This window comes from Channa argus, unplaced genomic scaffold, assembly GCF_033026475.1.
Source record: "Channa argus isolate prfri unplaced genomic scaffold, Channa argus male v1.0 Contig013, whole genome shotgun sequence".
Classification (NCBI taxonomy): domain Eukaryota; kingdom Metazoa; phylum Chordata; class Actinopteri; order Anabantiformes; family Channidae; genus Channa; species Channa argus.
Window position 1 is genome coordinate 350,001 of NW_027125232.1, and position 22,672 is coordinate 372,672.

General features: G+C 39.6%; 6 non-coding genes across 6 annotated transcripts; all 6 read left to right on the forward strand.

The window, feature by feature from the left end:
• Nucleotides 1-4,594: 4,594 nt before the first annotated feature.
• On the forward strand, nucleotides 4,595-4,667 carry trnar-ccu (transfer RNA arginine (anticodon CCU)). The gene has a single exon. It is a non-coding gene; the product is annotated as a tRNA-Arg (tRNA).
• A 2,058-nt stretch (nucleotides 4,668-6,725) lies between these two features.
• On the forward strand, nucleotides 6,726-6,798 carry trnar-ccu (transfer RNA arginine (anticodon CCU)). Its single transcript has one exon. It is a non-coding gene; the product is annotated as a tRNA-Arg (tRNA).
• A 1,535-nt stretch (nucleotides 6,799-8,333) lies between these two features.
• Nucleotides 8,334-8,405, forward strand: trnal-caa (transfer RNA leucine (anticodon CAA)). The gene has a single exon. It is a non-coding gene; the product is annotated as a tRNA-Leu (tRNA).
• A 4,291-nt stretch (nucleotides 8,406-12,696) lies between these two features.
• Nucleotides 12,697-12,769, forward strand: trnar-ccu (transfer RNA arginine (anticodon CCU)). The gene has a single exon. It is a non-coding gene; the product is annotated as a tRNA-Arg (tRNA).
• Nucleotides 12,770-17,454: 4,685 nt separating this feature from the next.
• trnar-ccu (transfer RNA arginine (anticodon CCU)) lies at nucleotides 17,455-17,527 on the forward strand. Its single transcript has one exon. It is a non-coding gene; the product is annotated as a tRNA-Arg (tRNA).
• A 954-nt stretch (nucleotides 17,528-18,481) lies between these two features.
• On the forward strand, nucleotides 18,482-18,553 carry trnal-caa (transfer RNA leucine (anticodon CAA)). The gene has a single exon. It is a non-coding gene; the product is annotated as a tRNA-Leu (tRNA).
• Nucleotides 18,554-22,672: the final 4,119 nt, after the last annotated feature.

Sequence of the window (22,672 nt, forward strand, 5' to 3'; positions counted from 1 at the left end):
AGCTGACTTAGGGCCTTTACAACCTTTTAGTAAAGTGAACCAGATACAGAAAATACATATTCGCCTACTGTACAATTCCAGATGCATATCAGCTTGGGAATGCAATTTTTGTATATTTCACATTCTTTTCTCTGCTCTTTCAAATGCTTTCCTCCATCTTACTATACTAACTGCTTTTATTGTCATTATTGTGTTACCCAAAGGGTTCGACTCCAATCTGGTGTGGTTGAAAGCAGAGTGGCGCAGCGGAAGCGTGCTGGGCCCAAAACCCAGAGGTTGATGGATCGAAACCATCCTCTGCTAACTGTGTTTTGTAAGCTGACTTAGGGCCTTTACAACCTCTTAGTAAAGTGAACCAGATACAGAAAGTACATATTCACCTACTGTAACATTCCAGATGCATATCCGCTTGGGAATGCAATTATTGTATATTTCACATTCTTTTCTCTGCTCTTTCAAATGCTTTCCTCCATCTTACTATACTAACTGCTTTTATTGTCATTATTGTGCTACCCAAAGGGTTCGAGTCCAATCTGGGGTACAATGCCAGTTTCATATCAGCATGGCAATCTAGTTTCTACGTGTTTCAAATCTTTTTCTTTGCACTTTTAAAAATTTCCCTTCTACTCACTATATCTACTGCATTTGGGGCCATTATTGTGTTACCCAAAGCCAACATGGCATGTCTCACATTATGCTCTGTCTAGGAAGCAACTGTTTGGTGGAAGAACTGATGAGTAAAGGTGTTTGAGATGCCCCAGTGGCCTAATGGATAAGGCACTGGCGTTGAGTGAGGATTTTTAACTATAAGCTTTATCAAAAAGGAAAGTTTTAAGCCTAGTCTTAAAAGTAGAGAGGGTGTCTGCTCCCCGAATTTGGATTGGAAGCTGGTTCCACAGGAGAGGAGCTTGATAGCTAAGGGCTCTGCCTCCCATTCTACTTTTGCAAACTCTGGGAACCACAAGTAGGCCAGTATTTTGGGATCGAAGTGGTCTAATTGGGCGATACAGGACTATGAGATCTATTAAATATGATGGAGCTTGACCATTAAGAGCTTTGTATGTAAGGAGGAGGGTTTTGAACTCTATTCTAGATTTTATGGGAAGCCAATGAAGAGAAGCTAGTGAAGGTGAAATATGATCTCTCTTTCCTAATCCAGTCAGCACTCTTGCTGCAGCATTTTGGATTAATTGAAGGCTTTTTAGAGAGTTATTAGGACACCCCAGAAGTAGGGAATTACAGTAGTCCAACCTAGAAGTAACAAATGCATGGACAAGTTTTTCGGCATCACTTTGAGACAGGATGCTTCTAATTTTAGCAATGTTCCGTAGGTGGAAGAAGGCTGTTCTAGACATTTGTCTTTTATGTGACGTAAACGCCAAATCTTGGTCAAAGATAACTCCTAGGTTCCTCACCGTAGTACTAGAGGCCAAAGTTATGTCATCTAGAGTAACTATATTGTTAGACAGCATATTTCTCATGTTTTTAGGCCCAAAGAGGATGATTTCAGTTTTGTCTGAATTTAGAAGTAGGAAATTGTAGGACATCCAGTTCTTTATGTCTTTTAGACATGCTTCAAATTTGACTAATTGGTTAGTATCTTCTGGTTTCACAGATAAATAGAGCTGGGTATCATCTGCATATCAGTGGAAGTTTATGGAATGTTTCCTAATGATTTTGCCTAAAGGTGACATGTAGAGATTAAAAAGTATTGGTCCTAACACAGAGCCCTGTGGAACTCCATAGCTGACTTTGGTGCATAAAGAAGAGTCATCATTAACATGAACAAGTTGGAATCTGTCTGACAGATAAGATTTAAACCAATGTAATGTGGTTCCTTTAATCCCAAATCCATGTTCTAGTCTCTGTAATAAAATGTTGTGGTCAATGGTGTCAAATGCGGCACTAAGGTCTAGTAAGACGAGTACAGACACAAGTCCATTATCTGAAGCCAGGAGAAGATCATTGGAGACTTTTACCAGTGCTGTTTCTGTACTGTGATGAGCTCTAAATCCTGACTGAAAGTCTTCATACAAATTATTCCTGTAAAGGTGATCACATAATTGTTTTGCAACTACTTTTTCAAGGATTTTAGAAATAAACGGGAGATTTGATATTGGTCTATAGTTGGCTAAATCCCCTGGATCAAGACAAGGTTTTTTAAGTAATGGTTTGATTACAGCAACTTTATAGGCCTTTGGTACATAGCCAGTTTCTAAAGATAGGTTAATCAAATCTAATATGAAAGTGTCTATTAAAGGTAGAACATCTTTAAGCAATTTGGTTGGAACAGGGTCTAAAAGACATGTTGTTAGTTTTGAGGAGGCGGTAGTTGAACTTAGCTCAGTGAGATCTATGGGTGAAAAGCAGTCTAAGATGGATTGGGGCCTTATTGAGGATTCTATAGCTGTTGTACATGAAGATCTAGCCGTAATATTTGTAGGGAGGATCTGGTGAATCTTTTCCCTAATGGCTACAATTTTACTAGTAAAGAAAGTCATAAAGTCATTGCTGCTCAAAGTTAAGGGAATACTAGGCTCAACAGAACTATGGCTCTTAGTCAGCCTGGCTACAGTGCTGAACAGAAACCGGGGGTTGTTCTTGTTTTCCTCTATTAATGCGGAATAATATGCTGTTCTGGCATCACGGAGAGCTTTTTTGTATGTTTTTAAACTGTTTTTCCAGGCTAACCGGGATTCTTCTAAATTAGTGGAACGCCACTTCCTCTCTAACTTTCGTGTTGCCTGCTTTAAGCTGTGCATTTGTGAATTGTACCATGGAGGTCGGCTCCTCTGATTCACTGCCTTCTATTTCAAAGGGGCAACTGTATCTAGTATCCTACGCAGTGAGGCGGCAGAATCGTCAACTAAATAATCAATTTGCACAGGAGTAAGATGGCTACTCACCATAGTATTGACACATGGTGGTGAAAAAGATGAAGAAATAATTTCTTTAAATGTATTCACAGCATTTTCAGATAAACAACTGCTGTAGTGGAATTTTTTCCTAACTGCTGTATAGTCCGTTATTGTAAATTCAAATGTTATTAGAAAATGGTCAGACAGAAGAGAATTATGAGGAAATACTATTAAATTATCAGTTTCAATGCCATATGTAAGGACAAGGTCTAACGTGTGACTAAAACAATGAGTGGGTTTATTTACATTTTGGGAAAAACCAATTGAATCTAATAATGAATTAAACGCAGTGCTCAGACAGTTACTGTCAGCATCTACATGAATGTTAAAGTCACCCACTATAATGACTTTATCTGTACTAAGCACTAAATCAGATAGAAAATCAGAAAATTCAATCAAAAACTCTGAATAAGGGACTGGAGGACGGTACACGATATCCAATAATAGTGGTTTTTGAGTTTTCCAGTTTGGGTGTGAAAGGCTAAGAGTAAGACTCTCAAATGAGGTATAACTATGTTTAGGTCTAGGAATTATTGATAAGCTAGAGTGAAATATTGCTGCTACTCCTCCACCTCGGCCTGTGCATCTAGGAACATGATAATTAATATGACTTTGGGGGGTTGACTCATTTAAACTGACATATTCTTCCTGCTGCAACCACGTTTCAGTGAGACAAAATAAACCAATTTGATGATCATTTATCAAGTCATTTACTAACAAAGATTTAGAAGAGAGAGATCTGATATTTAATAATCCACATTTGAAAGTTTTGGGTTTTGGTTCAGTATGAGCAGTTGTATTACCCAAAGGGTTCGAGTCCAATCTGGTTTGGTTCAAAGCAGAGTGGCGCAGCGGAAGCGTGCTGGGCCCATAACCCAGAGGTCGATGGATCGAAACCATCCTCTGCTAATTGTGTTTTGTAAGCTGACTTAGGGCCTTTACAACCTTTTAGTAAAGTGAACCAGATACAGAAAGTACATATTCACCTACTGTACAATTCCAGATGCATATGAGCTTGGGAATGCAATTTTTGTATATTTCACATTCTTTTCTCTGCTCTTTCAAATGCTTTCCTCCATCTTACTATACTAACTGCTTTTATTGTCATTATTGTGTTACCCAAAGGGTTCGAGTACCATCTGGGGTGGTTGACAGCAGAGTGGCGCAGCGGAAGCGTGCTGGGCCCATAACCCAGAGGTTGATGGATCAAAACCATCCTCTGCTAACTGTGTTTTGTAAGCTGACTTAGGGCCTTTACAACCTCTTAGTAAAGTGAACCAGATACAGAAAGTACATATTCACCTACTATACAATTCCAGATGCATATCAGCTTGGGAATGCAATTATTGTATATTTCACATTCTTTTCTCTGCTCTTTCAAATGCTTTCCTCCATCTTACTATACTAACTGCTTTTATTGTCATTATTGTGCTACCCAAAGGGTTCGAGTCCAATCTGGGGTACAATGCCAGTTTCATATCAGCATGGCAATCTAGTTTCTACGTGTTTCACATCTTTTTCTTTGCACTTTTAAAAATTTCCCTTCTACTCACTATATCTACTGCATTTGGGGCCATTATTGTGTTACCCAAAGCCAACATGGCATGTCTCACATTATGCTCTGTCTAGGAAGCAACTGTTTGGTGGAAGAACTGATGAGTAAAGGTGTTTGAGAGGCCCCAGTGGCCTAATGGATAAGGCACTGGCCTCCTAAGCCAGGGATTGTGGGTTCAAGTCCCATCTGGGGTGGTTGACAGCAGAGTGGCGCAGCGGAAGCGTGCTGGGCCCATAACCCAGAGGTCGATGGATCGAAACCATCCTCTGCTAACTGTGTTTTGTAAGCTGACTTAGGGCCTTTGCAACTTTTTAGTAAAGTGAACCAGATACAGAATGTACATATTCACCTACTGTACAATTCCAGATGCATATCAGCTTGGGAATGCAATTTTTGTATATTTCACATTCTTTTCTCTGCTCTTTCAAATGCTTTCCTCAATCTTACTATACTAACTGCTTTTATTGTCATTATTGTGTTACCCAAAGGGTTCGAGTCCAATCTGGTTTGGTTGAAAGCAGAGTGGCGCAGCAGAAGTGTGCTGGGCCCATAACCCAGAGGTCGATGGATCGAATCCATCCTCTGCTAACTGTGTTTTGTAAAGTGATTTAGAGCCTTTACAATGTCTTAGTAAAATGAACCAGATACAGACAGTACATATTCATCTACTGTACAATTCCAGATGCATATCAGCTTGGGAATGCAATTTTTGTATATTTCAAATTCCTTTCTCTGCTCTTTCAAATGCTTTCGTCCATCTTACTATACTAACTGCTTTTATTGTCATTATTGTGTTACCCAAAGGGTTCGAGTCCAATCTGGTGTACAATGCCAGTTTCATCTCAGCATGGCAATCTAGTTTCTACGTATTTCACATCTTTTCCCTTCTACTCACTATATCTACTGCATTTGGGGCCATTACTGTGTTACCCAAAGCCAACATGGCATGTCTCACATTATGCTCTATATAGGAAGCAACTGTTAGTTGGAAGAACTGAGGAGTAAAGGTGTTTGTGATGCCCCAGTGGCCTAATGGATAATGCACTGGCCTCCTAAGCCAGGGATTGTGGGTTCGAGTCCCATCTGGGGTGGTTGACAGCAGAGTGGCGCAGCAGAAGCGTGCTGGGCCCATAACCCAGAGGTCAATAGATTGAAACCATCCTTTGCTAACTGTGTTTTGTAAGCTGACTTAGGGCCTTTACAACCTTTAAGTAAAGTGATCCAGATACAGAAAGTACATATTCACCTACTGTAATATTCCAGATGCATATCAGCTTGGGAATGCAATTTTTGTATATTTCACATTCTTTTCTCTGCTCTTTCAAATGCTTTCCTCCATCTTACTATACTAACTGCTTTTATTGTCATTATTGTGTTACCCAAAGGGTTCGAGTCCAATCTGGCGTGGTTGAAAGCAGAGTGGCGCAGCGGAAGCGTGCTGGGCCCATAACCCAGAGGTCGATGGATCGAAACCATCCTCTGCTAACTGTGTTTTGTAAGCTGACTTAGGGCCTTTACAACCTTTTAGTAAAGTGAACCAGATACAGAAAATACATATTCGCCTACTGTACAATTCCAGATGCATATCAGCTTGGGAATGCAATTTTTGTATATTTCACATTCTTTTCTCTGCTCTTTCAAATGCTTTCCTCCATCTTACTATACTAACTGCTTTTATTGTCATTATTGTGTTACCCAAAGGGTTCGAGTCCCATCTGGAGTGGTTGACAGCAGAGTGGCGCAGCGGAAGCGTGCTGGGCCCATAACCCAAAGGTCGACGGTTCGAAACTATCCTCTGCTAACTGTGTTTTGTAAGCTGACTTAGGGCTTTTACAACATTTTAGTAAAGTGAACCAGATACAGAAAGTACATATTCACCTACTGTACAATTCCAGATGCATATCAGCTTGGGAATGCAATTATTGTATATTTCACATTCTTTTCTCTGCTCTTTCAAATGCTTTCCTCCATCTTACTATACTAACTGCTTTTATTGTCATTATTGTGTTACCCAAAGGGTTCGAGTCCAATCTGGGGTACAATGCCAGTTTCATATCAGCATTGGAAACTAGTTTCTATGTGTTTCACATCTTTTTCTTTGCACTTTTAAAAATTTCCCTTCTACTCACAATATCTACTGCATTTGGGGCCATTATTGTGTTACCCAAAGCCAACATGGCATGTCTCACATTATGCTCTGTATAGGAAGCAACTGTTTGGTGGAAGAACTGATGAGTAAAGGTGTTTGAGAGGCCCCAGTGGCCTAATGGATAAGGCACTGGCCTCCTAAGCCAGGGATTGTGGGTTCAAGTCCCATCTGGGGTGGTTGACAGCAGAGTGGCGCAGCGGAAGCGTGCTGGGCCCATAACCCAGAGGTCGATGGATCGAAACCATCCTCTGCTAACTGTGTTTTGTAAGCTGACTTAGGGCCTTTGCAACTTTTTAGTAAAGTGAACCAGATACAGAATGTACATATTCACCTACTGTACAATTCCAGATGCATATCAGCTTGGGAATGCAATTTTTGTATATTTCACATTCTTTTCTCTGCTCTTTCAAATGCTTTCCTCAATCTTACTATACTAACTGCTTTTATTGTCATTATTGTGTTACCCAAAGGGTTCGAGTCCAATCTGGTTTGGTTGAAAGCAGAGTGGCGCAGCAGAAGTGTGCTGGGCCCATAACCCAGAGGTCGATGGATCGAATCCATCCTCTGCTAACTGTGTTTTGTAAAGTGATTTAGAGCCTTTACAATGTCTTAGTAAAATGAACCAGATACAGACAGTACATATTCATCTACTGTACAATTCCAGATGCATATCAGCTTGGGAATGCAATTTTTGTATATTTCAAATTCCTTTCTCTGCTCTTTCAAATGCTTTCGTCCATCTTACTATACTAACTGCTTTTATTGTCATTATTGTGTTACCCAAAGGGTTCGAGTCCAATCTGGTGTACAATGCCAGTTTCATCTCAGCATGGCAATCTAGTTTCTACGTATTTCACATCTTTTCCCTTCTACTCACTATATCTACTGCATTTGGGGCCATTACTGTGTTACCCAAAGCCAACATGGCATGTCTCACATTATGCTCTATATAGGAAGCAACTGTTAGTTGGAAGAACTGAGGAGTAAAGGTGTTTGTGATGCCCCAGTGGCCTAATGGATAATGCACTGGCCTCCTAAGCCAGGGATTGTGGGTTCGAGTCCCATCTGGGGTGGTTGACAGCAGAGTGGCGCAGCAGAAGCGTGCTGGGCCCATAACCCAGAGGTCAATAGATTGAAACCATCCTTTGCTAACTGTGTTTTGTAAGCTGACTTAGGGCCTTTACAACCTTTAAGTAAAGTGATCCAGATACAGAAAGTACATATTCACCTACTGTAATATTCCAGATGCATATCAGCTTGGGAATGCAATTTTTGTATATTTCACATTCTTTTCTCTGCTCTTTCAAATGCTTTCCTCCATCTTACTATACTAACTGCTTTTATTGTCATTATTGTGTTACCCAAAGGGTTCGAGTCCAATCTGGCGTGGTTGAAAGCAGAGTGGCGCAGCGGAAGCGTGCTGGGCCCATAACCCAGAGGTCGATGGATCGAAACCATCCTCTGCTAACTGTGTTTTGTAAGCTGACTTAGGGCCTTTACAACCTTTTAGTAAAGTGAACCAGATACAGAAAATACATATTCGCCTACTGTACAATTCCAGATGCATATCAGCTTGGGAATGCAATTTTTGTATATTTCACATTCTTTTCTCTGCTCTTTCAAATGCTTTCCTCCATCTTACTATACTAACTGCTTTTATTGTCATTATTGTGTTACCCAAAGGGTTCGACTCCAATCTGGTGTGGGTGAAAGCAGAGTGGCGCAGCGGAAGCGTGCTGGGCCCAAAACCCAGAGGTCGATGGATCGAAACCATCCTCTGCTAACTGTGTTTTGTAAGCTGACTTAGGGCCTTTACAACCTCTTAGTAAAGTGAACCAGATACAGAAAGTACATATTCACCTACTGTACAATTCCAGATGCATATCCGCTTGGGAATGCAATTATTGTATATTTCACATTCTTTTCTCTGCTCTTTCAAATGCTTTCCTCCATCTTACTATACTAACTGCTTTTATTGTCATTATTGTGCTACCCAAAGGGTTCGAGTCCAATCTGGGGTACAATGCCAGTTTCATATCAGCATGGCAATCTAGTTTCTACGTGTTTCACATCTTTTTCTTTGCACTTTTAAAAATTTCCCTTCTACTCACTATATCTACTGCATTTGGGGCCATTATTGTGTTACCCAAAGCCAACATGGCATGTCTCACATTATGCTCTGTCTAGGAAGCAACTGTTTGGTGGAAGAACTGATGAGTAAAGGTGTTTGAGATGCCCCAGTGGCCTAATGGATAAGGCACTGGCGTTGAGTGAGGATTTTTAACTATAAGCTTTATCAAAAAGGAAAGTTTTAAGCCTAGTCTTAAAAGTAGAGAGGGTGTCTGCTCCCCGAATTTGGATTGGAAGCTGGTTCCACAGGAGAGGAGCTTGATAGCTAAGGGCTCTGCCTCCCATTCTACTTTTGCAAACTCTGGGAACCACAAGTAGGCCAGTATTTTGGGATCGAAGTGGTCTAATTGGGCGATACAGGACTATGAGATCTATTAAATATGATGGAGCTTGACCATTAAGAGCTTTGTATGTAAGGAGGAGGGTTTTGAACTCTATTCTAGATTTTATGGGAAGCCAATGAAGAGAAGCTAGTGAAGGTGAAATATGATCTCTCTTTCCTAATCCAGTCAGCACTCTTGCTGCAGCATTTTGGATTAATTGAAGGCTTTTTAGAGAGTTATTAGGACACCCCAGAAGTAGGGAATTACAGTAGTCCAACCTAGAAGTAACAAATGCATGGACAAGTTTTTCGGCATCACTTTGAGACAGGATGCTTCTAATTTTAGCAATGTTCCGTAGGTGGAAGAAGGCTGTTCTAGACATTTGTCTTTTATGTGACGTAAACGCCAAATCTTGGTCAAAGATAACTCCTAGGTTCCTCACCGTAGTACTAGAGGCCAAAGTTATGTCATCTAGAGTAACTATATTGTTAGACAGCATATTTCTCATGTTTTTAGGCCCAAAGAGGATGATTTCAGTTTTGTCTGAATTTAGAAGTAGGAAATTGTAGGACATCCAGTTCTTTATGTCTTTTAGACATGCTTCAAATTTGACTAATTGGTTAGTATCTTCTGGTTTCACAGATAAATAGAGCTGGGTATCATCTGCATATCAGTGGAAGTTTATGGAATGTTTCCTAATGATTTTGCCTAAAGGTGACATGTAGAGATTAAAAAGTATTGGTCCTAACACAGAGCCCTGTGGAACTCCATAGCTGACTTTGGTGCATAAAGAAGAGTCATCATTAACATGAACAAGTTGGAATCTGTCTGACAGATAAGATTTAAACCAATGTAATGTGGTTCCTTTAATCCCAAATCCATGTTCTAGTCTCTGTAATAAAATGTTGTGGTCAATGGTGTCAAATGCGGCACTAAGGTCTAGTAAGACGAGTACAGACACAAGTCCATTATCTGAAGCCAGGAGAAGATCATTGGAGACTTTTACCAGTGCTGTTTCTGTACTGTGATGAGCTCTAAATCCTGACTGAAAGTCTTCATACAAATTATTCCTGTAAAGGTGATCACATAATTGTTTTGCAACTACTTTTTCAAGGATTTTAGAAATAAACGGGAGATTTGATATTGGTCTATAGTTGGCTAAATCCCCTGGATCAAGACAAGGTTTTTTAAGTAATGGTTTGATTACAGCAACTTTATAGGCCTTTGGTACATAGCCAGTTTCTAAAGATAGGTTAATCAAATCTAATATGAAAGTGTCTATTAAAGGTAGAACATCTTTAAGCAATTTGGTTGGAACAGGGTCTAAAAGACATGTTGTTAGTTTTGAGGAGGCGGTAGTTGAACTTAGCTCAGTGAGATCTATGGGTGAAAAGCAGTCTAAGATGGATTGGGGCCTTATTGAGGATTCTATAGCTGTTGTACATGAAGATCTAGCCGTAATATTTGTAGGGAGGATCTGGTGAATCTTTTCCCTAATGGCTACAATTTTACTAGTAAAGAAAGTCATAAAGTCATTGCTGCTCAAAGTTAAGGGAATACTAGGCTCAACAGAACTATGGCTCTTAGTCAGCCTGGCTACAGTGCTGAACAGAAACCGGGGGTTGTTCTTGTTTTCCTCTATTAATGCGGAATAATATGCTGTTCTGGCATCACGGAGAGCTTTTTTGTATGTTTTTAAACTGTTTTTCCAGGCTAACCGGGATTCTTCTAAATTAGTGGAACGCCACTTCCTCTCTAACTTTCGTGTTGCCTGCTTTAAGCTGTGCATTTGTGAATTGTACCATGGAGGTCGGCTCCTCTGATTCACTGCCTTCTATTTCAAAGGGGCAACTGTATCTAGTATCCTACGCAGTGAGGCGGCAGAATCGTCAACTAAATAATCAATTTGCACAGGAGTAAGATGGCTACTCACCATAGTATTGACACATGGTGGTGAAAAAGATGAAGAAATAATTTCTTTAAATGTATTCACAGCATTTTCAGATAAACAACTGCTGTAGTGGAATTTTTTCCTAACTGCTGTATAGTCCGTTATTGTAAATTCAAATGTTATTAGAAAATGGTCAGACAGAAGAGAATTATGAGGAAATACTATTAAATTATCAGTTTCAATGCCATATGTAAGGACAAGGTCTAACGTGTGACTAAAACAATGAGTGGGTTTATTTACATTTTGGGAAAAACCAATTGAATCTAATAATGAATTAAACGCAGTGCTCAGACAGTTACTGTCAGCATCTACATGAATGTTAAAGTCACCCACTATAATGACTTTATCTGTACTAAGCACTAAATCAGATAGAAAATCAGAAAATTCAATCAAAAACTCTGAATAAGGGACTGGAGGACGGTACACGATATCCAATAATAGTGGTTTTTGAGTTTTCCAGTTTGGGTGTGAAAGGCTAAGAGTAAGACTCTCAAATGAGGTATAACTATGTTTAGGTCTAGGAATTATTGATAAGCTAGAGTGAAATATTGCTGCTACTCCTCCACCTCGGCCTGTGCATCTAGGAACATGATAATTAATATGACTTTGGGGGGTTGACTCATTTAAACTGACATATTCTTCCTGCTGCAACCACGTTTCAGTGAGACAAAATAAACCAATTTGATGATCATTTATCAAGTCATTTACTAACAAAGATTTAGAAGAGAGAGATCTGATATTTAATAATCCACATTTGAAAGTTTTGGGTTTTGGTTCAGTATGAGCAGTTGTATTACCCAAAGGGTTCGAGTCCAATCTGGTTTGGTTCAAAGCAGAGTGGCGCAGCGGAAGCGTGCTGGGCCCATAACCCAGAGGTCGATGGATCGAAACCATCCTCTGCTAACTGTGTTTTGTAAGCTGACTTAGGGCCTTTACAACCTTTTAGTAAAGTGAACCAGATACAGAAAGTACATATTCACCTACTGTACAATTCCAGATGCATATGAGCTTGGGAATGCAATTTTTGTATATTTCACATTCTTTTCTCTGCTCTTTCAAATGCTTTCCTCCATCTTACTATACTAACTGCTTTTATTGTCATTATTGTGTTAACCAAAGGGTTCGAGTCCCATCTGGAGTGGTTGACAGCAGAGTGGCGCAGCGGAAGCGTGCTGGGCCCATAACCCAAAGGTCGACGGTTCGAAACTATCCTCTGCTAACTGTGTTTTGTAAGCTGACTTAGGGCTTTTACAACATTTTAGTAAAGTGAACCAGATACAGAAAGTACATATTCACCTACTGTACAATTCCAGATGCATATCAGCTTGGGAATGCAATTATTATATATATCACATTCTTTTCTCTGCTCTTTCAAATGCTTTCCTCCATCTTACTATACTAACTGCTTTTATTGTCATTATTGTGTTACCCAAAGGGTTCGAGTCCAATCTGGGGTACAATGCCAGTTTCATATCAGCATTGGAAACTAGTTTCTATGTGTTTCACATCTTTTTCTTTGCACTTTTAAAAATTTCCCTTCTACTCACAATATCTACTGCATTTGGGGCCATTATTGTGTTACCCAAAGCCAACATGGCATGTCTCACATTATGCTCTGTATAGGAAGCAACTGTTTGGTGGAAGAACTGATGAGTAAAGGTGTTTGAGATGCCCCAGTGGCCTAATGGATAAGGCACTGGCCTCCTAAGCCAGTGATTGTGGGTTCAAATCCCATCTGGGGTGGTTGACAGCAGAGTGGCGCAGCGGAAGCGTGCTGGGCCCATAACCCAGAGGTCGATGGATCGAAACCATCCTCTGCTACCTGTGTTTTGTAAGCTGACTTAGGGCCTTTACAACTTTTTAGTAAAGTGAACCAGATACAGAAAGTACATATTCACCTACTGTACAATTCCAGATGCATATCAGCTTGGGAATGCAATTTTTGTATATTTCACATTCTTTTCTCTGCTCTTTCAAATGCTTTCCTCCATCTTACTATACTAACTGCTTTTATTGTCATTATTGTGTTACCCAAAGGGTTCGAGTACCATCTGGGGTGGTTGACAGCAGAGTGGCGCAGCGGAAGCGTGCTGGGCCCATAACCCAGAGGTTGATGGATCAAAACCATCCTCTGCTAACTGTGTTTTGTAAGCTGACTTAGGGCCTTTACAACCTCTTAGTAAAGTGAACCAGATACAGAAAGTACATATTCACCTACTATACAATTCCAGATGCATATCAGCTTGGGAATGCAATTATTGTATATTTCACATTCTTTTCTCTGCTCTTTCAAATGCTTTCCTCCATCTTACTATACTAACTGCTTTTATTGTCATTATTGTGCTACCCAAAGGGTTCGAGTCCAATCTGGGGTACAATGCCAGTTTCATATCAGCATGGCAATCTAGTTTCTACGTGTTTCACATCTTTTTCTTTGCACTTTTAAAAATTTCCCTTCTACTCACTATATCTACTGCATTTGGGGCCATTATTGTGTTACCCAAAGCCAACATGGCATGTCTCACATTATGCTCTGTCTAGGAAGCAACTGTTTGGTGGAAGAACTGATGAGTAAAGGTGTTTGAGATGCCCCAGTGGCCTAATGGATAAGGCACTGGCGTTGAGTGAGGATTTTTAACTATAAGCTTTATCAAAAAGGAAAGTTTTAAGCCTAGTCTTAAAAGTAGAGAGGGTGTCTGCTCCACGAATTTGGATTGGAAGCTGGTTCCACAGGAGAGGAGCTTGATAGCTAAAGGCTCTGCCTCCCATTCTACTTTTGCAAACTCTGGGAACCACAAGTAGGCCAGTATTTTGGGATCGAAGTGGTCTAATTGGGCGATACAGGACTATGAGATCTTTTAAATATGATGGAGCTTGACCATTAAGAGCTTTGTATGTAAGGAGGAGGGTTTTGAACTCTATTCTAGATTTTATGGGAAGCCAATGAAGAGAAGCTAGTGAAGGTGAAATATGATCTCTCTTTCCTAATCCAGTCAGCACTCTTGCTGCAGCATTTTGGATTAATTGAAGGCTTTTTAGAGAGTTATTAGGACACCCCAGAAGTAGGGAATTACAGTAGTCCAACCTAGAAGTAACAAATGCATGGACAAGTTTTTCGGCATCACTTTGAGACAGGATGCTTCTAATTTTAGCAATGTTCCGTAGGTGGAAGAAGGCTGTTCTAGACATTTGTCTTTTATGTGACGTAAACGCCAAATCTTGGTCAAAGATAACTCCTAGGTTCCTCACCGTAGTACTAGAGGCCAAAGTTATGTCATCTAGAGTAACTATATTGTTAGACAGCATATTTCTCATGTTTTTAGGCCCAAAGAGGATGATTTCAGTTTTGTCTGAATTTAGAAGTAGGAAATTGTAGGACATCCAGTTCTTTATGTCTTTTAGACATGCTTCAAATTTGACTAATTGGTTAGTATCTTCTGGTTTCACAGATAAATAGAGCTGGGTATCATCTGCATATCAGTGGAAGTTTATGGAATGTTTCCTAATGATTTTGCCTAAAGGTGACATGTAGAGATTAAAAAGTATTGGTCCTAACACAGAGCCCTGTGGAACTCCATAGCTGACTTTGGTGCATAAAGAAGAGTCATCATTAACATGAACAAGTTGGAATCTGTCTGACAGATAAGATTTAAACCAATGTAATGTGGTTCCTTTAATCCCAAATCCATGTTCTAGTCTCTGTAATAAAATGTTGTGGTCAATGGTGTCAAATGCGGCACTAAGGTCTAGTAAGACGAGTACAGACACAAGTCCATTATCTGAAGCCAGGAGAAGATCATTGGAGACTTTTACCAGTGCTGTTTCTGTACTGTGATGAGCTCTAAATCCTGACTGAAAGTCTTCATACAAATTATTCCTGTAAAGGTGATCACATAATTGTTTTGCAACTACTTTTTCAAGGATTTTAGAAATAAACGGGAGATTTGATATTGGTCTATAGTTGGCTAAATCCCCTGGATCAAGACAAGGTTTTTTAAGTAATGGTTTGATTACAGCAACTTTATAGGCCTTTGGTACATAGCCAGTTTCTAAAGATAGGTTAATCAAATCTAATATGAAAGTGTCTATTAAAGGTAGAACATCTTTAAGCAATTTGGTTGGAACAGGGTCTAAAAGACATGTTGTTAGTTTTGAGGAGGCGGTAGTTGAACTTAGCTCAGTGAGATCTATGGGTGAAAAGCAGTCTAAGATGGATTGGGGCCTTATTGAGGATTCTATAGCTGTTGTACATGAAGATCTAGCCGTAATATTTGTAGGGAGGATCTGGTGAATCTTTTCCCTAATGGCTACAATTTTACTAGTAAAGAAAGTCATAAAGTCATTGCTGCTCAAAGTTAAGGGAATACTAGGCTCAACAGAACTATGGCTCTTAGTCAGCCTGGCTACAGTGCTGAACAGAAACCGGGGGTTGTTCTTGTTTTCCTCTATTAATGCGGAATAATATGCTGTTCTGGCATCACGGAGAGCTTTTTTGTATGTTTTTAAACTGTTTTTCCAGGCTAACCGGGATTCTTCTAAATTAGTGGAACGCCACTTCCTCTCTAACTTTCGTGTTGCCTGCTTTAAGCTGTGCATTTGTGAATTGTACCATGGAGGTCGGCTCCTCTGATTCACTGCCTTCTATTTCAAAGGGGCAACTGTATCTAGTATCCTACGCAGTGAGGCGGCAGAATCGTCAACTAAATAATCAATTTGCACAGGAGTAAGATGGCTACTCACCATAGTATTGACACATGGTGGTGAAAAAGATGAAGAAATAATTTCTTTAAATGTATTCACAGCATTTTCAGATAAACAACTGCTGTAGTGGAATTTTTTCCTAACTGCTGTATAGTCCGTTATTGTAAATTCAAATGTTATTAGAAAATGGTCAGACAGAAGAGAATTATGAGGAAATACTATTAAATTATCAGTTTCAATGCCATATGTAAGGACAAGGTCTAACGTGTGACTAAAACAATGAGTGGGTTTATTTACATTTTGGGAAAAACCAATTGAATCTAATAATGAATTAAACGCAGTGCTCAGACAGTTACTGTCAGCATCTACATGAATGTTAAAGTCACCCACTATAATGACTTTATCTGTACTAAGCACTAAATCAGATAGAAAATCAGAAAATTCAATCAAAAACTCTGAATAAGGGACTGGAGGACGGTACACGATATCCAATAATAGTGGTTTTTGAGTTTTCCAGTTTGGGTGTGAAAGGCTAAGAGTAAGACTCTCAAATGAGGTATAACTATGTTTAGGTCTAGGAATTATTGATAAGCTAGAGTGAAATATTGCTGCTACTCCTCCACCTCGGCCTGTGCATCTAGGAACATGATAATTAATATGACTTTGGGGGGTTGACTCATTTAAACTGACATATTCTTCCTGCTGCAACCACGTTTCAGTGAGACAAAATAAACCAATTTGATGATCATTTATCAAGTCATTTACTAACAAAGATTTAGAAGAGAGAGATCTGATATTTAATAATCCACATTTGAAAGTTTTGGGTTTTGGTTCAGTATGAGCAGTTGTATTACCCAAAGGGTTCGAGTCCAATCTGGTTTGGTTCAAAGCAGAGTGGCGCAGCGGAAGCGTGCTGGGCCCATAACCCAGAGGTCGATGGATCGAAACCATCCTCTGCTAACTGTGTTTTGTAAGCTGACTTAGGACCTTTACAACCTTTTAGTAAAGTGAACCAGATACAGAAAGTACATATTCACCTACTGTACAATTCCAGATGCATATGAGCTTGGGAATGCAATTTTTGTATATTTCACATTCTTTTCTCTGCTCTTTCAAATGCTTTCCTCCATCTTACTATACTAACTGCTTTTATTGTCATTATTGTGTTAACCAAAGGGTTCGAGTCCCATCTGGAGTGGTTGACAGCAGAGTGGCGCAGCGGAAGCGTGCTGGGCCCATAACCCAAAGGTCGACGGTTCGAAACTATCCTCTGCTAACTGTGTTTTGTAAGCTGACTTAGGGCTTTTACAACATTTTAGTAAAGTGAACCAGATACAGAAAGTACATATTCACCTACTGTACAATTCCAGATGCATATCAGCTTGGGAATGCAATTATTATATATATCACATTCTTTTCTCTGCTCTTTCAAATGCTTTCCTCCATCTTACTATACTAACTGCTTTTATTGTCATTATTGTGTTACCCAAAGGGTTCGAGTCCAATCTGGGGTACAATGCCAGTTTCATATCAGCATTGGAAACTAGTTTCTATGTGTTTCACATCTTTTTCTTTGCACTTTTAAAAATTTCCCTTCTACTCACAATATCTACTGCATTTGGGGCCATTATTGTGTTACCCAAAGCCAACATGGCATGTCTCACATTATGCTCTGTATAGGAAGCAACTGTTTGGTGGAAGAACTGATGAGTAAAGGTGTTTGAGATGCCCCAGTGGCCTAATGGATAAGGCACTGGCCTCCTAAGCCAGTGATTGTGGGTTCAAATCCCATCTGGGGTGGTTGACAGCAGAGTGGCGCAGCGGAAGCGTGCTGGGCCCATAACCCAGAGGTCGATGGATCGAAACCATCCTCTGCTACCTGTGTTTTGTAAGCTGACTTAGGGCCTTTACAACTTTTTAGTAAAGTGAACCAGATACAGAAAGTACATATTCACCTACTGTACAATTCCAGATGCATATCAGCTTGGGAATGCAATTTTTGTATATTTCACATTCTTTTCTCTGCTCTTTCAAATGCTTTCCTCCATCTTACTATACTAACTGCTTTTATTGTCATTATTGTATTACCCAAAGGGTTCGAGTGAAATCTGGTGTGGTTCAAAGCAGAGTGGCGCAGCGGAAGCGTGCTGGGCCCATAACCCAGAGGGCGATGAATCGAAACCATCCTCTGCTAACTGTGTTTTGTAAGGGTATTTAAGGCCTTTACAATGTCTTAGTAAAATGAACCAGATACAGACAGTACATATTCATCTACTGTACAATTCCAGATGCATATCAGCTTGGGAATGCAATTTTTGTATATTTCACATTCTTTTCTCTGCTCTTTCAAATGCTTTCCTCCATCTTACTATACTAACTGCTTTTATTGTCATTATTGTGTTACCCAAAGGGTTCGAGTACCATCTGGGGTGGTTGACAGCAGAGTGGCGCAGCGGAAGCGTGCTGGGCCCATAACCCAGAGGTTGATGGATCAAAACCATCCTCTGCTAACTGTGTTTTGTAAGCTGACTTAGGGCCTTTACAACCTTTTAGTAAAGTGAACCAGATACAGAAAATACATATTCGCCTACTGTACAATTCCAGATGCATATCAGCTTGGGAATGCAATTTTTGTATATTTCACATTCTTTTCTCTGCTCTTTCAAATGCTTTCCTCCATCTTACTATACTAACTGCTTTTATTGTCATTATTGTGTTACCCAAAGGGTTCGACTCCAATCTGGTGTGGGTGAAAGCAGAGTGGCGCAGCGGAAGCGTGCTGGGCCCAAAACCCAGAGGTCGATGGATCGAAACCATCCTCTGCTAACTGTGTTTTGTAAGCTGACTTAGGGCCTTTACAACCTCTTAGTAAAGTGAACCAGATACAGAAAGTACATATTCACCTACTGTACAATTCCAGATGCATATCCGCTTGGGAATGCAATTATTGTATATTTCACATTCTTTTCTCTGCTCTTTCAAATGCTTTCCTCCATCTTACTATACTAACTGCTTTTATTGTCATTATTGTGCTACCCAAAGGGTTCGAGTCCAATCTGGGGTACAATGCCAGTTTCATATCAGCATGGCAATCTAGTTTCTACGTGTTTCACATCTTTTTCTTTGCACTTTTAAAAATTTCCCTTCTACTCACTATATCTACTGCATTTGGGGCCATTATTGTGTTACCCAAAGCCAACATGGCATGTCTCACATTATGCTCTGTCTAGGAAGCAACTGTTTGGTGGAAGAACTGATGAGTAAAGGTGTTTGAGATGCCCCAGTGGCCTAATGGATAAGGCACTGGCGTTGAGTGAGGATTTTTAACTATAAGCTTTATCAAAAAGGAAAGTTTTAAGCCTAGTCTTAAAAGTAGAGAGGGTGTCTGCTCCCCGAATTTGGATTGGAAGCTGGTTCCACAGGAGAGGAGCTTGATAGCTAAGGGCTCTGCCTCCCATTCTACTTTTGCAAACTCTGGGAACCACAAGTAGGCCAGTATTTTGGGATCGAAGTGGTCTAATTGGGCGATACAGGACTATGAGATCTATTAAATATGATGGAGCTTGACCATTAAGAGCTTTGTATGTAAGGAGGAGGGTTTTGAACTCTATTCTAGATTTTATGGGAAGCCAATGAAGAGAAGCTAGTGAAGGTGAAATATGATCTCTCTTTCCTAATCCAGTCAGCACTCTTGCTGCAGCATTTTGGATTAATTGAAGGCTTTTTAGAGAGTTATTAGGACACCCCAGAAGTAGGGAATTACAGTAGTCCAACCTAGAAGTAACAAATGCATGGACAAGTTTTTCGGCATCACTTTGAGACAGGATGCTTCTAATTTTAGCAATGTTCCGTAGGTGGAAGAAGGCTGTTCTAGACATTTGTCTTTTATGTGACGTAAACGCCAAATCTTGGTCAAAGATAACTCCTAGGTTCCTCACCGTAGTACTAGAGGCCAAAGTTATGTCATCTAGAGTAACTATATTGTTAGACAGCATATTTCTCATGTTTTTAGGCCCAAAGAGGATGATTTCAGTTTTGTCTGAATTTAGAAGTAGGAAATTGTAGGACATCCAGTTCTTTATGTCTTTTAGACATGCTTCAAATTTGACTAATTGGTTAGTATCTTCTGGTTTCACAGATAAATAGAGCTGGGTATCATCTGCATATCAGTGGAAGTTTATGGAATGTTTCCTAATGATTTTGCCTAAAGGTGACATGTAGAGATTAAAAAGTATTGGTCCTAACACAGAGCCCTGTGGAACTCCATAGCTGACTTTGGTGCATAAAGAAGAGTCATCATTAACATGAACAAGTTGGAATCTGTCTGACAGATAAGATTTAAACCAATGTAATGTGGTTCCTTTAATCCCAAATCCATGTTCTAGTCTCTGTAATAAAATGTTGTGGTCAATGGTGTCAAATGCGGCACTAAGGTCTAGTAAGACGAGTACAGACACAAGTCCATTATCTGAAGCCAGGAGAAGATCATTGGAGACTTTTACCAGTGCTGTTTCTGTACTGTGATGAGCTCTAAATCCTGACTGAAAGTCTTCATACAAATTATTCCTGTAAAGGTGATCACATAATTGTTTTGCAACTACTTTTTCAAGGATTTTAGAAATAAACGGGAGATTTGATATTGGTCTATAGTTGGCTAAATCCCCTGGATCAAGACAAGGTTTTTTAAGTAATGGTTTGATTACAGCAACTTTATAGGCCTTTGGTACATAGCCAGTTTCTAAAGATAGGTTAATCAAATCTAATATGAAAGTGTCTATTAAAGGTAGAACATCTTTAAGCAATTTGGTTGGAACAGGGTCTAAAAGACATGTTGTTAGTTTTGAGGAGGCGGTAGTTGAACTTAGCTCAGTGAGATCTATGGGTGAAAAGCAGTCTAAGATGGATTGGGGCCTTATTGAGGATTCTATAGCTGTTGTACATGAAGATCTAGCCGTAATATTTGTAGGGAGGATCTGGTGAATCTTTTCCCTAATGGCTACAATTTTACTAGTAAAGAAAGTCATAAAGTCATTGCTGCTCAAAGTTAAGGGAATACTAGGCTCAACAGAACTATGGCTCTTAGTCAGCCTGGCTACAGTGCTGAACAGAAACCGGGGGTTGTTCTTGTTTTCCTCTATTAATGCGGAATAATATGCTGTTCTGGCATCACGGAGAGCTTTTTTGTATGTTTTTAAACTGTTTTTCCAGGCTAACCGGGATTCTTCTAAATTAGTGGAACGCCACTTCCTCTCTAACTTTCGTGTTGCCTGCTTTAAGCTGTGCATTTGTGAATTGTACCATGGAGGTCGGCTCCTCTGATTCACTGCCTTCTATTTCAAAGGGGCAACTGTATCTAGTATCCTACGCAGTGAGGCGGCAGAATCGTCAACTAAATAATCAATTTGCACAGGAGTAAGATGGCTACTCACCATAGTATTGACACATGGTGGTGAAAAAGATGAAGAAATAATTTCTTTAAATGTATTCACAGCATTTTCAGATAAACAACTGCTGTAGTGGAATTTTTTCCTAACTGCTGTATAGTCCGTTATTGTAAATTCAAATGTTATTAGAAAATGGTCAGACAGAAGAGAATTATGAGGAAATACTATTAAATTATCAGTTTCAATGCCATATGTAAGGACAAGGTCTAACGTGTGACTAAAACAATGAGTGGGTTTATTTACATTTTGGGAAAAACCAATTGAATCTAATAATGAATTAAACGCAGTGCTCAGACAGTTACTGTCAGCATCTACATGAATGTTAAAGTCACCCACTATAATGACTTTATCTGTACTAAGCACTAAATCAGATAGAAAATCAGAAAATTCAATCAAAAACTCTGAATAAGGGACTGGAGGACGGTACACGATATCCAATAATAGTGGTTTTTGAGTTTTCCAGTTTGGGTGTGAAAGGCTAAGAGTAAGACTCTCAAATGAGGTATAACTATGTTTAGGTCTAGGAATTATTGATAAGCTAGAGTGAAATATTGCTGCTACTCCTCCACCTCGGCCTGTGCATCTAGGAACATGATAATTAATATGACTTTGGGGGGTTGACTCATTTAAACTGACATATTCTTCCTGCTGCAACCACGTTTCAGTGAGACAAAATAAACCAATTTGATGATCATTTATCAAGTCATTTACTAACAAAGATTTAGAAGAGAGAGATCTGATATTTAATAATCCACATTTGAAAGTTTTGGGTTTTGGTTCAGTATGAGCAGTTGTATTACCCAAAGGGTTCGAGTCCAATCTGGTTTGGTTCAAAGCAGAGTGGCGCAGCGGAAGCGTGCTGGGCCCATAACCCAGAGGTCGATGGATCGAAACCATCCTCTGCTAACTGTGTTTTGTAAGCTGACTTAGGGCCTTTACAACCTTTTAGTAAAGTGAACCAGATACAGAAAGTACATATTCACCTACTGTACAATTCCAGATGCATATGAGCTTGGGAATGCAATTTTTGTATATTTCACATTCTTTTCTCTGCTCTTTCAAATGCTTTCCTCCATCTTACTATACTAACTGCTTTTATTGTCATTATTGTGTTAACCAAAGGGTTCGAGTCCCATCTGGAGTGGTTGACAGCAGAGTGGCGCAGCGGAAGCGTGCTGGGCCCATAACCCAAAGGTCGACGGTTCGAAACTATCCTCTGCTAACTGTGTTTTGTAAGCTGACTTAGGGCTTTTACAACATTTTAGTAAAGTGAACCAGATACAGAAAGTACATATTCACCTACTGTACAATTCCAGATGCATATCAGCTTGGGAATGCAATTATTATATATATCACATTCTTTTCTCTGCTCTTTCAAATGCTTTCCTCCATCTTACTATACTAACTGCTTTTATTGTCATTATTGTGTTACCCAAAGGGTTCGAGTCCAATCTGGGGTACAATGCCAGTTTCATATCAGCATTGGAAACTAGTTTCTATG